General features: G+C 39.7%; 1 pseudogene; it reads right to left on the bottom strand.

Moving 5' to 3' along the window:
- Positions 1 to 467: 467 nt before the first annotated feature.
- Positions 468 to 16810, bottom strand: part of LOC132206792 (Ig heavy chain C region-like) — a 17453-nt pseudogene continuing 1110 nt past the window's right edge.

The raw sequence follows: 16810 nt of genomic DNA, 5'->3' as shown, positions 1-16810 counted from the left end.
CAATACTTCCTTCTTGGTGTGTCACAATCAAACATTGTTTTAAATGCCACGAAAGGGTATACTCCAAGGGGGTGCAATGGGGCATTTAAAAGCTGGCATGAATTTTCAAGATATAGGCGATTGTGGAATCAGGGAAGCCAAGATCAAAATCCATGATGCTCATTTGTGATGGAATAGACATTGTCAAATTTTGTCGCAGTAACATTTAAGATGGGGAAGGTGCTTTGCTGAATGCCGTAATGATTGAGCTTTTGTCTGTCACTGAACAAGGACTGGTCTGAGCAAGGAGCATTAACTGCACAAGACACGATTCCTAGTCCTGCTATCTATCGACTTTTACTGGAAGGGCGGAATATTATGAAAAGTGAGAAATACCATAAATTAAACGATTGTCTATTTAAATGACAAATTGAAGAAAGAAAACACATTATTACTTTCATTTAATTCTTTACTGTAACCTTAAAATTTCATTGGCATGAATTGATGGCGTCCATCAGTGCAAGCGAAATATTCACAAAACTCGGTTCACCGCTGGATTGATCAACTGTTCTGCTGATGATCTTCAATGGAATCGCTTCATGTCCCACCACACAGGAGTAAGAAGCACCGCTGGCTCCACTCCTCCGCTGCAATTGTTAATAGGCTGTACAAGAAAAATGAAGTGTTGTTGCTCTCTGCCGTCACCTCGGTGTTCTTGTAGTTACTGGGATTAATTGGCTTGTCATTGGTTGTCCACTTGACAAAGATCTCTCGCGGCCTGAAGCCTCTCACTAAACAGGTGAGTGAAAGAAATCTCTGTGCGGAGACTTCTTATGTCGTTGGCAGCAGGATGGACACCGATGGCTCCAGTGGATTTATCACTGCAAAATGTTTGAAAAAAGTATGAATTATTTTTAAATCGTAAGGAAACAGGATTGGGATTTTACCCAATATTCATCTATTCCATGAGATAATGGGAACTGCAGATGCTGGAGATTCCAAGATAATAAAATGTGAGGCTGGATGAACACAGCAGGCCAAGCAGCATCTCAGGAGCACAAAAGCTGACGTTTCGGGCCTAGACCCTTCATCAGAGAGGGGGATGGGGGGAGGGAACTGGAATAAATAGGGAGAGAGGGGGAGGCGGACCGAAGATGGAGAGCAAAGAAGATAGGTGGAGAGGGTGTAGGTGGGGAGGTAGGGAGGGGATAGGTCAGTCCAGGGAAGACGGACAGGTCAAGGAGGTGGGATGAGGTTAGTAGGTAGCTGGGGGTGCGGCTGGGGGTGGGAGGAAGGGATGGGTGAGAGGAAGAACCGGTTAGGGAGGCAGAGACAGGTTGGACTGGTTTTGGGATGCAGTGGGTGGGGGGGAAGAGCTGGGCTGGTTGTGTGGTGCAGTGGGGGGAGGGGATGAACCTCCGCTCAGTTCGCAACAAACAACTGCACCTCCCAGTCGCAAACCATTTCCACTCCCCCTCCCATTCTCTTGATGACATGTCCATCATGGGCCTCCTGCACTGCCACAATGATGCCACCCGAAGGTTGCAGGAACAGCAACTCATATTCCGCCTGGGAACCCTGCAGCCATATGGTATCAATGTGGACTTCACCAGTTTCAAAATCTCCCCTTCCCCCACTGCATCCCTAAACCAGCCCAGTTCATCCCCTCCCCCCACTGCACCACACAACCAGCCCAGCTCTTCCCCCCCACCCACTGCATCCCAAAACCAGTCCAACCTGTCTCTGCCTCCCTAACCGGTTCTTCCTCTCACCCATCCCTTCCTCCCACCCCCAGCCGCACCCCCAGCTACCTACTAACCTCATCCCACCTCCTTGACCTGTCCGTCTTCCCTGGACTGACCTATCCCCTCCCTACCTCCCCACCTACACCCTCTCCACCTATCTTCTTTGCTCTCCATCTTCGGTCCGCCTCCCCCTCTCTCCCTATTTATTCCAGTTCCCTCCCCCCATCCCCCTCTCTGATGAAGGGTCTAGGCCCGAAACGTCAGCTTTTGTGCTCCTGAGATGCTGCTTGGCCTGCTGTGTTCATCCAGCCTCACATTTTATTATCTTCATCTATTCCATGTTTATTTTGGATTTTATTCACTTTCATTTTTTTTAAAGTAGTAGAATAGTATCCGTTCTATTCATTACAAAAAAAAAGTTGAAATGCCATCTGCATGTCATTAGCCCAGAACTCGGAAATTTTACACATTTGTCATTACTGGAGTTTATGTCACAAAACTCCAGTTCTCTTCCAATTTTTAATATAATCTCGACAGAATATCCGCTAATCGAGTTTTGATTTTTCCCTCATTCTTTATTTATCTTTCTTGTCAGGAAATGTATCATCAATGCCATCAACGGAGCTACTTTAATACCAATCAAAACATGCCATCGATGAAACTGGATCTAAATTATAAATGCTTTGTGCTTTCATTTCTTAACTCACATTTCTCTTTGTGGATGGAGTTTCTCAGTGGAGTCGGTAGATACTGATTGTTCACCACGCGTTCAAATGTATCCCCACTCAGCCAGGCTTCAGTAGAAATATCTAAATTGCTGATCACACCTTCGGAATGCTCTCCGGACTGGTCAACAAGTTCTGATTTCAGAGTCTTCTTGTCGTGTAACCAGGTGAAGTCGGCTTCAAAATGAAGATTGGACACAACGCAGGTTAATGTCACCGTGGCCTCCAGTAAGACCTGTTCAACTGGTGGCGGTAGTATTTTAGCTGTTTAATCACGGCACTCTGAAACTACAATGGAGCAGAAATCAGAATCAATGATGAAATGCTTCTTGAGAAATAAAACCTCAGTGTTCAGTCTATTGACTCACAACGTTATAGAAAAACACTTTTGAGAGGGCAACTTGCAACTATTCCTGCAACGATATTTACTATTGTCTATACATTTTGACTTGTGAAAACATTGTTGATTACCTATAAAATTTCCTGTATAATTATTACCAAAGCAAACAAGCTTTAAAACAAGTGAATCATGTGTCAAAAATAAAAACCAATGGTACCATGATTTAACTCATGGAGTTATTTCCTTTCACAGTTCTTCCGTCACATAAGGCCAACTACTGATAATTTTGAACTAATCTCCAATCAATATAATAAATTCATTTTTACTTTCATGAGGTATGTATGTAAATTTTGCTGGCCATGGTGAGTGCGAAGAAAAATAACAATTTCAGTAAACCTGTAATCAAAAGTAGTCATCCTCTTATTCTTTTTGTAATTATGGATACTTTATGTTTTAGGAGTGGTGAACTTTCACGGAAATTCTGCTTAATGTAATTTAACACGATGGAAAATAAGTTGCATTACTGGTGTGAGAAGTTTACATTCGCTTCACACACAGGAGAAGTGAAGACACCAGAATTTACCACTCTTCCATTCTTCAACCAAACCACGGAGATTTCCTTTGGATTCAAGTGAAAGATTGAGCAGACTAAGGTTGCAACTTTCCTGCTCTCGATTTCTTCACTGGAACTCACAGTAAGGAGAACAGTCGGAGGGACACTACCGTATGAACCTTAAGAAAACAGATCGTGTAAGTTATCTTGTTTGGTGAAAAATAGAGTCAACAATTTTCTTTCAGTGTTCATTGTGTTTAGTAGATGTTTGCCTAAACATTACAAGGATACAAATTATGCACAAAACAGCAATATATGGAATTCAGGCAGAAAGATAAGAAAGTTGATAGCAAGTCCCAAAATTGGAAGAAATAGCAAGTCCGAAATATGGTGCAGAAATTATTCATCAGTCAAATCAATGAAAAGATTCCGACGAGTTCAAGAGAACAATGAGGAAATTAAGTAGTGACATCACGGAGATATGTTGAGAGAGGGACAAGGCACATTATTCCTGGAGATGTCGCCTTCAGACGAATTGTGGGAAGTTATAAAATGGACGCGGGGTGGGGAGCGGTGGAGAGGTGGTGGTGTCTGTTGCCATATTGAGCAGGATGTTTTCAGTAGTAAAGAGGAATGAAATCCTAGATACATCCTCAAATGAAGGCAAATGAAAAGTACTGAAAAAGCAAAATAAAGCAAAATGTCTGTCAGGAATGCAAGAAAAGGCTCCTCGAAAGGTCCGAGAGATATGAATATGGATACCTCCAGCAAAATTTCAGACAGGTGTAGGTAAATAGGGTAATCATTGTAAGGATTTCAAATTCTTCAAATTCATCATTTCAAATGTCGAGAAGGAGCAGAATTGAGAAATTGACATTTGAAACTCAGCCTGTAAAATGCCTTGCAAGAGACACTGCACCTCGGCTTAACTTTAGGTATTGAGGCTGACAAAGTGCTTAATGTGTGAAAGGAGAAACGTTTTCCAGAGATTGAACACAAATCCATTGAATTCATAGTTGTTCTGGAAAGCAATAGGCAAGGATCCGAACCAAAGTTATGAAATATGGGAAGGCCATATTTAACATGATAGGGTACAGTTTGACCAAAGTGAACTAAGATCGACGCTTAATTTTAAATTTGAGTCAAAACAGTTGGACGCATTCAGGGAGGAAACAGAAAGACGAAAAGGCCAACCTGTTCCAACAAAGAAATGACATGTGATGTAAAACACAATGAGGCCAGAATATCATGGGGAACGGTCGTGATTTGCTTTCAAAAATCTGCATTAGATGAGTGGATGCTCACGTTTTGTATTACAGGGCAGATTAAAAATATCCAGGGCTGTTTAGTGAGGAACAAAAGGTAGTGCATGAGGTCATCGCAATATGTTTGACTTCCTCTTTCGCCACGGGGTATATCCCAAATGACTGTCAATCGTTCTAAGGTATACCATGGAGCAAGATGAAACAAAGAATAAACCATGGAAGCAGAGGACAGTCAACCTCAACTCAGTTGTAAGGAAAATATCGGAAGCAATTCCTAGGAACACAATTAATCTTCATTTGGAAGAGTTTAATCAAACATTGTCAGCATTTGTTTTTCATTCAGGGGAAATCATGCCGAACGAACTTGAAAGGAGTTTTCAAAGAGTTGCCAGGTGGGGAGATGACAGCAAAGCTAAGAGCAAATGGAAGCTGAAAAAAAATGTCTAATTGGTTCCAGAACTGGCTGAGTGGTAGGAAGTGGAGGCCGATGGTCGTGGTGTGTTTATGCGACTGGCGATCTGTGCCGAATGATCCTCTGTGGGGATCAGTATAAATATTCTTACTGTGCGTGATGCCTATAAAATATTTAGACTTGAATCTAGAAGTGTTGCTCAGAAATTTCACAGATGAAATAAAAATTGTTGAGCTGTAAGTAGTGAAATCAAAGATTGTGCGGTAATGTAGAATAAAGAAGGACTGGCTCGATGGGCTGCTTATGGAAAATGGAAATCATTCTGGCTAATTTTGAGGTGAGCCATGCATCCTGAAAGAGAACATGCAATGTTTAACACTATAAAGAGTGGAATCCTGAGATGCCTGAAATTCTTTTGTGTGCATCCCCACCTACCGTTTGTAGCGCTATAACTTGCCAAAAAGTCACAGAATCGTCGACATGTATAGCATGGGAACAGTCACGTCAGTGTAACACATCTATTGTGACCATATAGCCCGATGTAATCCACATGTCCATCTAAATGCTTCCTATTCATGTTCCCATCCAGATAACTTTTAAATTATCTCATTGCACTCCACCAATTCCACTGGCACCTCAATCCATTCACATATCACTATTTGCATGGCCCCTGCTACATCTGTGCCTTCTGAACTTAAGCCTATGCCTTCCAGTTTTGGATTTCCCGACCGTGGCGAAAAAAAAACATTGACTGTTCACTCTGTCCATTTTGCTCATGATTTTTTTAAAAAACTTCTGTCAGGACTCCAGACTTTGAATCTCTTGGGAAATTAAATGCATCGTACTCAGCCTTTCCCGGTAACTTAAATTATCCAAATTTCACAATCAGTTACATCGTTTTTAGATAAAGCCAAGATGTTTTGAATGGAATAAATCATCCAGACAATGTTGGAATTGGAGCCGCATGCCTGTGAGTCATGTTGAAGCTGAAAACTTTATAACATGTCAGAAATATTGAAGCCTACACTTGCAATGTCAAATCAACAAGGCAATTCATTCTGTGTGGGCAAATGGGCTGGAATAGATGGGTAGTTTTCTTTTGTATCTACGAGATTGGCCGAGGGGCTATTTTTTCTGCTGTATAGATCTACGATTCTGTGAAATGGTGTTATGAATCAGACCGTATTTATGTAAAGCACACTTATCTGTCTACCACATTCCCACAACACTTACATTGTATTTCTTTGCTCTTGTCGGACCCGCTGTGTCGAACCTCACAGGAGACTTTTCCACAATGCGCAGCTGCACCGGTCAGGGCTAACTGGGTGCTCAGGGTATAAGTTCCCTTCTTGTTTCTCACCGATGGGTATGTCTTAAATCCATTCGTGATCTGCGTCCCATCTTTCTTCCAGGTCACAGTAGTGACATCAGGGGAGTAGTCCATCGCCAAGCATCCAAAAATCACAGAGTCATGAGTGCTGTGTTCACGACAGGAGACTAGACCATAAAGTGTCGGCGAAGACGGAGTCACTGGGAAAGAATGTCGGATTAAGCAAGTTAAACTCTATTAATTCATAGGATCCTTACAGTGTGAAAACAGACATTCAGTCCAACACATCCACACTGCCGCTCCGAACAGCAGCACAACTAGAATCAGTCCCCTCCCCATTAACACTGAATTTCTCATGGCTCATCCACCGAACATACAGACCCCTTTCCACTTTGAGCAATAATGAATGGCCGTTCCAGCTCACCTGGACACTTTGGACTGTGGATGGAAACGGGAACACCCGGCAGAAACACACGCAGACATGTGGAGAATGTGCAATATCAGCACAGACCGATGCCTGTGGATGAAAGGGAGACTGGGTACCTTGAGCAGCATAAATTCAGCTTAGTTTTGCTTTATGTCATTTGTTGGTCATGATCTTTTACTTTGCTCTCCAGGAGCACGTCTTATCTGTTGTAACTAAGTAATAAAAACACTTTAATACCATCACCATTCAGTTTTATAAGAATTTCTCAATAACAAGTTTGATATTTCAGTTGGACTACAACTGAATAGAGGAGGAGTTCAATTGAATAAAACCTAAAATACAACAGGTGCTGCAAATGAGAAACCAAAAGAGAAATTTCTGGAAAAACTCAGTTGCTCTGGCAACATCCAAGGAGAGAGTTCTTAAATTTTCTCTTCCAGTGATCCTTCCTCAGAACGCTGATTACTATCCATAGTGTGTGTGTGTGTGTGTGTGTGTGTGTGTGTGTGTGTGTGTGTGTGAGAGAGAGAGAGAGAGAGATTTAGAGAGAGAGAGAGAGAGAGAGATTTAGAGAGAGAATTTGGAGAGAGAGAGATTTGTCAATCAAGAGATTTCTGTGAAATTTAAATTGTCTTGTCCTTTCTATGACTGTGCTTCTGTAAGCATTTTGTTAAAATTGAGCACTGTCTCTCATACTACATCAGGTTCTCCATGCGCCCAAAGCTGTTTAAATTGACTAAGCTTGAAAAGTGACTGGATAATCCCTATTACAGGATCACAATGAAACAATCATAAAAACCTGATGACGTAAGAATGTGAAGCAACTTTTATGATTTCCTGTGTTGTGGGAGACAGAGTGAACACATTCCAACTAATTCCTGCCTAATATTACAGAAAATGGATTTGTCTGCAAGGAAATTAGGTCTTTGCAAGCCAACAAATTTGATCTATTTCACCATTTAAAAAAAAATTCCATTCCAACTGCCAGACAGATCCATCTGAAGTGGCAGGGCATTGCCAGATACTTGGGGTAGAGTTGCAAGGCAGCGATCAACATTGACTCGTGACTCCATTAAATGTCTTGGATTAAGGAAGTAAATCAGTGATGCTGTGCCCTTTCTGTTGTTTGATTCTGCCATGCAACAGTATCTTGACTGATAATTTAACGTTCTTCCAGTTTGAACACCAGGTGGAATAGGTAGAGAGTATTGTGTTGGCAGTATACGCCATCATGGTAGAGAATTCAAAGTACATCACCAGACAAGCAGTGAAGGACAAACAATTGCCGAGTTTGTAAAAGAAAAATATTGGCCCTTATATTGTTTGATTAGTTTTGTGCATGTGATGTCGGCATTGCTGCCTCCAGTCACATTCTTTGCATGTTTCTTTTTATCCATGGGGATGTGCAGGAAAGTTGCTTTCTTCCACCATTATAGAACTTACAAAGCAGGTACTCATGCTATTTCTTGGACGGGAGTGGTAGAATATTTGGCCGAACAGTTGTGAAGAAGCGCCAACATTGTTACACAGAGAAAATGAGTTACGGTTGATTGTGATGACTTTCATTTGCTGCCCCATCCCTCATGGTGTTCCAGGTCGTGGGATAAAAATTTGCAGGGGAAGGAAACCAGCTGATTTTCTACACTCTAACTCGCTGATATCCCACAACGGTCCAGTGCATTTGAAGAAAAGAAATAAATATTGCACATGACAAATGGGGTTGCAAACAAGTGTATTCCTTTGTTCTGAATGGTGCCACGTTTATGAAACACTATTCAAGTTTCACTCATCCACAGGAGTAGACATTATTCCGTCTCACCGCTGTCCAGTGTCTTGTAGATGGTGAGCAGGCATTTGTAGACAGCAGATAAATGACTTGCTGAAAATGTCTGGCACATGTTTTGCTCTTGTCGCCACAGCTTTTGCATGGGATTTCATGTCTTTTTTAAAATGACAGCCCATAGTATTTTGACGATGCAGGATTCAGCAGTGACAATAACATTATGAAGAGAAATATTGAAAGTCACTCTTCTGGGAGATTGAATATACTTTACACAAGTGCGTTGGGAAACGCTCATTCTCCTGTCAATGCAAGTCAGAATATTTTTCTCCGAGAAGAACGTTGCTGCAGCAGCGCCAAGAGGAGCGGAGGATGAGAATTGTGACAATGTGTGTCAAAGTTGACCTCATACCAATTGAATAGAAGTTCACAGTGATCATGGGCAATTATCTGAATTCTGGAGGCCTCTGAAAATATGTGTTCCTCTATTCATGATCAGAGTCTTTGTTGAACTATGGTTTACTGTGAAACATTTCGCAAGGAATGATTCAATTGACACTCAATTCACTGCAAAACTCTTAATTTCTCAGTCTGATCACCACTCTCTCTCACTCTGTCTTGAACCTCCCCAGGCATTGATAACCCTCATACTGTCACAAATCCACTCACTCTGCCATGCATGAAATCCCTTCCACGAAAACACCACGCATTCCAAGATAATCGTTCTTCCAGCTGGACATGTACACGCGATTCCTTAATTCCCCTTCTGCCACTCTGCACATGGTCCATTTGTATCTCGCCCTGACAGTACCTTTCACCGAAGTGAGGACACAACTCCTTTATGCATGATCTCAAAGCCTCGAAAATTTAACTCCGATCTTAGCCGCTAACATTCCATCCCACCTCTCTTCTCATTCGTTGTTTACCGCCTGACACTTTGACAAACTGCGAGCTTCACATTGTGCGTGATGACCTCCTGCCATTTCACTATTGTCTTCATCTGTCATCCAAACAATCCCACATACTGCTGGTCTGTCAACAAACTAGCTTGGCACCTTAAACAGTGACTAGATTTCCAGTAAATTGACACCCTCAGTTACCAACGCGTCTCAGTGAAACCATTTTCTCATAATCATAATCGTTTGCCTGGATTCTAAACTGCCAAGCTTTGTGCATGCCAGCTCATCCAGTAGCAGCTCGACACTTCAAAGGTGACTAGCTCAAACTCTATCCATTCACTGACGCATCATTTTCGATTTTCGAGCCTGTTCCATAAATGTTTCAGAGAATTATCGAGTCATACAGTATAAAAACCGGCCCTTTCGTCCAAATCACTCATGCCGACAGCATTCACAAATCAACGGCATTCCATTTGCCTGCATTTGATGCATGTATTGTCGAAATTTTTTTTTTCAATGTTGTAACTGAACCTGCATCTACCATTTCCTCTACCAGTTCATTAATATACGTACCAGCCTCTGCGTGAAAAACGTTTCCCACAGGTCCCTTTTAAAACTTTCTTTTCCAACTTAAAGCAAAGGCATGTACGTTTGATCTCTTTTGAAATAGGAGAACAGGAAAATCTTTGTTGTTCTGATTATCTGCTTCCCCGAAGATTATACAAACTTCTCTCGACTCACAAATTTTTCTTCTAAAATCAATAGATTAAAAGAAACATCCAGAGTGAGCAACGTCTTCCTATCTCTCACAACCTCAAGTAACATTTGGCAAAACTTTTCTGCACTTTTACTTAATTACCAAGAATTTTCGTGCAGCACGGTGACAAGACCGAAATGCAGTCCTCCAAATGTGGCCTCACGAATGTCGGGGACAGCAGGAACTTGACGCATCAAGTCTCACAGTCAATGCTCTGACCAATCAATACAAGCATGCAAAGCGTCTTCATCACCACTCTATTGGTAGCAACACTTCCAAGGAACGATGTACCTGAACTCTTCGCTCCCGGTTTTCGACTGCACTCCTCAGTACCCGACCATTAGCTGTGTGGTTTCAACATGTTTTTACTGAAGTAACAGAATAGGTTCTTCATTCGTTCATGGGAATGAAGGTTTCCTCATTTCTGGCTTTGTAACCATACAGTACTCTTACCAGGAATAATGAAATACAATGGTTAATTAAAACATTCTGACGAACTTGACTGTGATGTTAAAATTGGAAATTGTCAGAAATTTATAAATTCTTCTAATGAGCAATTAAACAGAGCCTCATTATGGAAAATTAAATAATCAGAGAAATGTCTTTCAGAAAAGGCGCTACACTTTGTTACTTGCAATCTAATCAATAAGTTTTGGATGGATTTTCTTCGATGATCAAATGTTATTTTTTTGGCAAAACGCAGGCACATGGAGTTTGGACACAAGTCCAACAAGATTTGATGAAATGGTGGACGTGTTCGAGAGTTTGTTTGCCCTACAACTGTCACTATCCTCCTATCATTGTGACAAATGTTAAGTTATCACTGGCAGTCAGAATCTTTGCGAAAAATATTCAGCGAAAAAATGCTTTAAAACATTTTGGTAAAAAAAAATTCTTGGTGATCATTTGGAATAGAAGCATCGACATTCCCCATTTAAGTGGTCAAAATAACTCCTGCACAATTATAGCAGCCGCCAAACTCTGCTATTTTTTGACAATTTTTCTTCTGAAACTCCGGTTCCCGATTAGGTTACTTACTTTCAATGATTATCAGATATGAAATATCACTGAAAATGCTTAGTTTATTGTCATATTTTCTCTGTGAACAACTTACATCGTTTCACTGACAACAGAGAATTTTTTCGTGAAAAAAAAACAAAAATGCTCGACATCTGAAACAAAATGAAGAAAGCAAATTGTTGAAGAACCTCAGCAGTTCTGGCAGCTCCTAAAGAGAGAAAACAAATATACACTTTCGAGCCCAGTACACCTTGCTTCAGCAAAATGTTTTCATTTTTTCCTGGCATGGGAACTCACACCGACTGGGTTCGACTCTGAATGAGTTAACATGGCTTCTGCTGAATAAAAAAAAGTGTTCTTAGGAGACGTACTGGGCGAACTGAGGCATAAACTGAAGATTAACTGAATATCTGCCACTATTCGCTGCAAGTGATGGATACAGTGGAAACCTTATCCTCCTGAACAATCAATCTCTCCTGTTAAGATAGAATGCTCGTTGGAATAAAATTAAGATAAGCTCAATATTGTCACCTCAAGTATTCTTTGAGGCCATTAATAGTGGGAATCTTTTTAATGCGATTGATGGAAGAGCAAGCCAGAAGCAGGAATTTCTGTGGCGCAAAACTGAATTAACCCCACTAGTGACGCCCAAATTCCATGCCTAAACATTGTTTTTATTTAATATAAAAGTATCACCCCATTCCCCCTCCCCGCCCAAATTCCATCTGCTATGTAAGTCAGCGATTGAAGCAGGCATCTGTTTTTGGAATTCCAACAACACTCAAAGAAATCGAAGTGTTTTTAATTTCCAATTTAAATTGTTTTTAGATGGCATTATGTACCACTGCAACAGATTGGAATTGAACACGGGCCACATATCTCAAACTCAGGGACACCACCACCACACCACAAGAGACCAGAACACCATCAGCTCGACACTAACGAGACAATACAGACCAACTGTTTGACAGTACACAAACCATGTTAACTATTAAAACCTTTCAGCAACCACGAATAGTTGTAGAGTCATTTCACGGTAGAAGTAATATTTCACAAATTAATTAAATGCACTTTGATAGTCCTCTTGAATCATACAAACTGTTGAGGAACTACTATGGAATAAAACTAACAATTTGTGTTGCTGCATCACATGATCTGCTCGAATGCAAATGCAGTAAAATCCTTTGAAGCCTAATTTAACCTTTACCAGTAACATGAACAACCAACGATATGTACTCCAATGATAAGATGCACAATGAATACTGATTACCCATTGTGTCCCCAAACAGGGAACAGAAAACTGAGGGAGGAACGAAATAAATCACATGCTATTTCAACTGCCTCACTCAATTAAAGTAACTCTGAAGACAGTTATATTATTTCTAACAACCGATTTAAAAACATCTGCAGTCTGTCTTTCATTTCTGTGTTGTTCACTCTGATTTTAGTGATTTGGTCAGGGTTTTCATTTCCGAGGGGCCAAGTAAACATTATATTAATGGCAGATAAAAGAATTTTTGAAGCACCAGATGAAAATGAATTGCTTCGGTTACTGGAGACCAAATCAGAAGATTGACGAAGGTTAAGGCCACTTGTCAAGGTGGTCAGAAATAGCACAGGCACAAACTATGCAACAGTTTTGAACCTCGTTAATAAATCTATTTTACCCATGTCAAATATTACAGATTAACTCTAATTTAACTTCGTTCAAAGAAACTGGTCCGCAGATAAATATTAACAGGAAAGGGAATGCTTTCACATTGAACAGAGATTACCTACTCCTTCAATACATTTCATAAGACATTATGATAAACCAAATTATTGAGACGGGACATTGGACTAATTTAAGCAAAAGTCAAGAGGAAATGATTAATTATCGAAATTAATTTCATATTTTCTTAAAACAGTTCTTTAAATTTGGAGTTTTTGCACACACTGTACTGAAACAAATTGCGTTATAGTGTGGAAAACAATTTCTGTTGAAATTTGAAGTTAAGTATTGACTGTTAGGTTTGTTTCCCAATGCCGAGTTAATTGTCTTATGAGCTGCTTTTCAGTGAAGGATAAGTTTTTTTTAACTGTGTGAATTTAAAAGGCGTTTCTGCCGGGAATTGCCCACTTTACCTGCTGTCTAAATAAATGATAATTGCATTCACCTAATGCGAACAATATCCTTCAGATGGCGAAGTCGCAACAATTTCTCTAGTACATTAATTGAAGTAAATAATGTTCAATTTTACTGTTTGAAATAAGCAATGTGTTCTCACACTCTGTACTTATTGCTTCTGCAAAATAGTAAACTCTGCACATGTCTCAACACATTGATATACAAGGCATTTTATGAATTTGCTCAAGCTTTCACATGATGCGTTCATGCTTGGACAACGGTAATTAATACAAACTCGAGCCTTGGTCACCTAATCCAAGGCATCAGTTGAATCTGAATGAGGGACCCTTGAGTTGACATGGCGTTGTAAATTACAACTGGGTACATTTAAACTACATGGATTGGGAAAAAGTAGACAGCTGTGCAGATTAAATCATTAAGTTAAAGTTTTGTTTTTATTCCTATAAATCATGTTGACTCAAGGATATAACGATTAATTAATGTCGGTTATTTGTTAAACTGTTCAAAAAATTGAAATAGGTCTGTTCTTCATCTCAGTATATCAGAAGAATTGCGAATTATCCTTTGCCAATTAACTTTCCCATCCAGAAAATATGTTTGAAATACATGACGGAGTGGGGAGGTGATTCTTCATCACCGTTACGGTTTTTTTTTGCTTGAGACCAAGATTGGAACGTTCGAATTTTGAAATTCGATTCGTATTCCTCGGTGACTTGCAAACTATATAATGAAAGATCCTGTGATCGAAAGAGTTGATTGCAAGTCATCGTTTATATTTAATCAGGCACAGTGAAATCAAAGTAATCATTGTTCCTTAGGTTTTCTGTTTCTGCTTAGTTTTCAAACCATTGCCGTCGGCTTTCTTCTAATAATAGGTTTCAGGAAATTTCAACTCGACTTTTGTTAGCGAGTTTTGAGAAGATTTGTAGCTCAGGTTGATGTTCTGGATGTGAGTTTGCTCGCTGAGCTGGAAGGTTAGTTTTCAGACTTTTTGTCACCATTCTCGGTAACATCATCAGTGAGCCTCCGACGAAGCCTTCAGACGTTTCGTCACCATTGTAGGGAACGTCATCAGTGAGACTGCGACGAAGCCCGTCGGAGGCTCGCTGATGATGTTACCGAGAATGGTGATGAAACGTCTGAAAACTGACCCTCCAGCTCAGCGAGCAAACTCGCATTTTGTTTGCATTCAATGAGAAAACTCGACCATTTTACTGTCACCAATCATGTAAACAATGGTAAAACGTTGTAGAGACAGGAAACTGCTTCACAAATATCACAACTTTGATACCCCAAAAGTATTGTCTTCTCAAGAGAGTAAAAATCACCAAATCACAACATTGAGGGACAGGAATGCGCTTGCAGCTGAATTGACTCTGCAGGCATTTTCATCAGAACTGTAACATCGTTAATGAAATCTCAAACTAGAATCCTTCAACGCTGTTCACCATCACACAAGCTAATTATCAAATTATATTGAAATCAGAAGCCAAAACAGCAGATTTAATTGAAAGTTGACTTACTTAACAAGATATAATTTTGAGCAAGATTTTAGCAGCAATTCAAATTATTCCAATCTGTACATCCTTCCTGTTCATGCCAATTGCGAGCACTTTACAGTAGACCAATCAGATTCATACAGTGATTATTCACTTTCAGTTAGAATCAAAATTAGGTCAATGTCCACCGATTACCGCGTTATAATTGTACCTAATAATAACTTTACAATCAATCATGAAAGCTAATCATTTAGGCATTTTGAGACTTTAGACCCAAATTGTATTTTGATTGAGGATGGTCAGAACAGACTTAACTTACTTTATTACTACAATTGACTTTAAATAAAAACAATGCACTACAATGCTGCATTTTTGTTTTAATCCTCAAATCTTTTGTGTTTCTGCCTTCAGTAAGTTATTCAGACAATTGCAAATGGATATAATGTTTTAAATCAATCAGTAAGCTGAATGACGCCAATTGAGTTCAGCAAGTGCAGAAACGATGCAGGGAAAGCAACGAACTTCAAACAATATTAATAATTTTAAGTAAAGCAAATCGACAGTCTCCTCATCAGAGAAACAGAATTCAACCAGCTGAATTCAACAAAATTAAATGAAACAAATTCAGAATGAGAGCAACTAAATTCAACAGAGTCAAGTAAAACAAACTCAGAATCCAAACAGCTTGAATCAATCGATTGAAATGATGGAAAATCCTTTGTGATAATCAAACTGCTCAACTCAAATCAACAGAGTGAACTGGGGCACGGCAAGGAAAATTCAACACAGATACGAACGTACTTGCCATCAACTAAAATAACATACTAAACCACAAAATGCAGCCACGACAAGAACAGAATTTTGCACCTGGAATATTTTCAAGAAATTGTTAATAATATTTCAGCACATTTTGTTCATGCTTGGGAATATTTTAACATCATCAAATTCTGAACGTTTGTTGTGGATACTATCTCGAAGATAGTGGGTGTCAATTGCATTAAACATTGCCTAAACGTCATAGAATTGAAGTTTTCCTGTTGAATAAAAATGAGAGGAACCCTGAGGAACTGAATCCGTCACCAGCACTTTGTTTATTTGCTGAGACTTAAATGTAGCTTCTCATCACTTTGCAGAAAAGTCAATTGGAACCAGACTAAACACAGCCCAGAATCCGAGTTTCATTTAACTCATGAATTACTTAAATCAGTAAAACAAATATCACGGTTGCTGAGGACATTCAAATTTCTTACCTAAATTCACGGTCACCATGGTTCCTTGTCCCCAGTCAGCAAAGTAGTCACAATGTTACATTCCCTGGACGGGGTCACGCAATAAGTGGCTCTGTACAAAACAAATAAAGGCTGTCATTATTTTAAATATTCCCAACCAGAGGTAAAATAAAATCAAGGCCAATTTTCAGTATGTTGAGATTGTGTAAGTGCATTCTGCTCATTCGTGATAAATGATTCTAATGTTTTACACTTCACAGAATAATACATTATCTGATTGTCAAAACCACCAACTGGTTATCAATGACTATTTCGTTATTACAAATTAAATCGTGATAATTGAGTAATACTCCACACAAATAATACTGCACTGCGCGTTTAGAAGTTTTGTGATCTTAAGCACTAACTCAGTTTCTGACAATTCGAGCTGAACGGGCTTTTGTATTGATCATAACTGCAGTGTATCCCAGTATGTCACTGTGAGACACATGGTATCAAATACTACTGTGGACTGGATACTGCAAAATGCAGATACTTAATTTCATCACTTCCTCAAACAAAAGCAAACAAATAAAATAAAATGCTGGTTTGAATTCCTCAAATAATGATTCAGCGCAGTATTTCAGCGCATACTCCCCATTTATGTGTTTAAAGTTGCTTATAAGATTATTTAAAGTTTGGTGTACATTTAATTTGGCTACCAACACGAAAAAAGTAGAATA

Source organism: Stegostoma tigrinum, chromosome 43 (assembly GCF_030684315.1).
Source record: "Stegostoma tigrinum isolate sSteTig4 chromosome 43, sSteTig4.hap1, whole genome shotgun sequence".
NCBI classification, from domain to species: domain Eukaryota; kingdom Metazoa; phylum Chordata; class Chondrichthyes; order Orectolobiformes; family Stegostomatidae; genus Stegostoma; species Stegostoma tigrinum.
The sequence above is the reverse complement of the archived record's forward strand: the minus strand, read 5'-3'. Positions and strand labels throughout refer to the sequence as shown.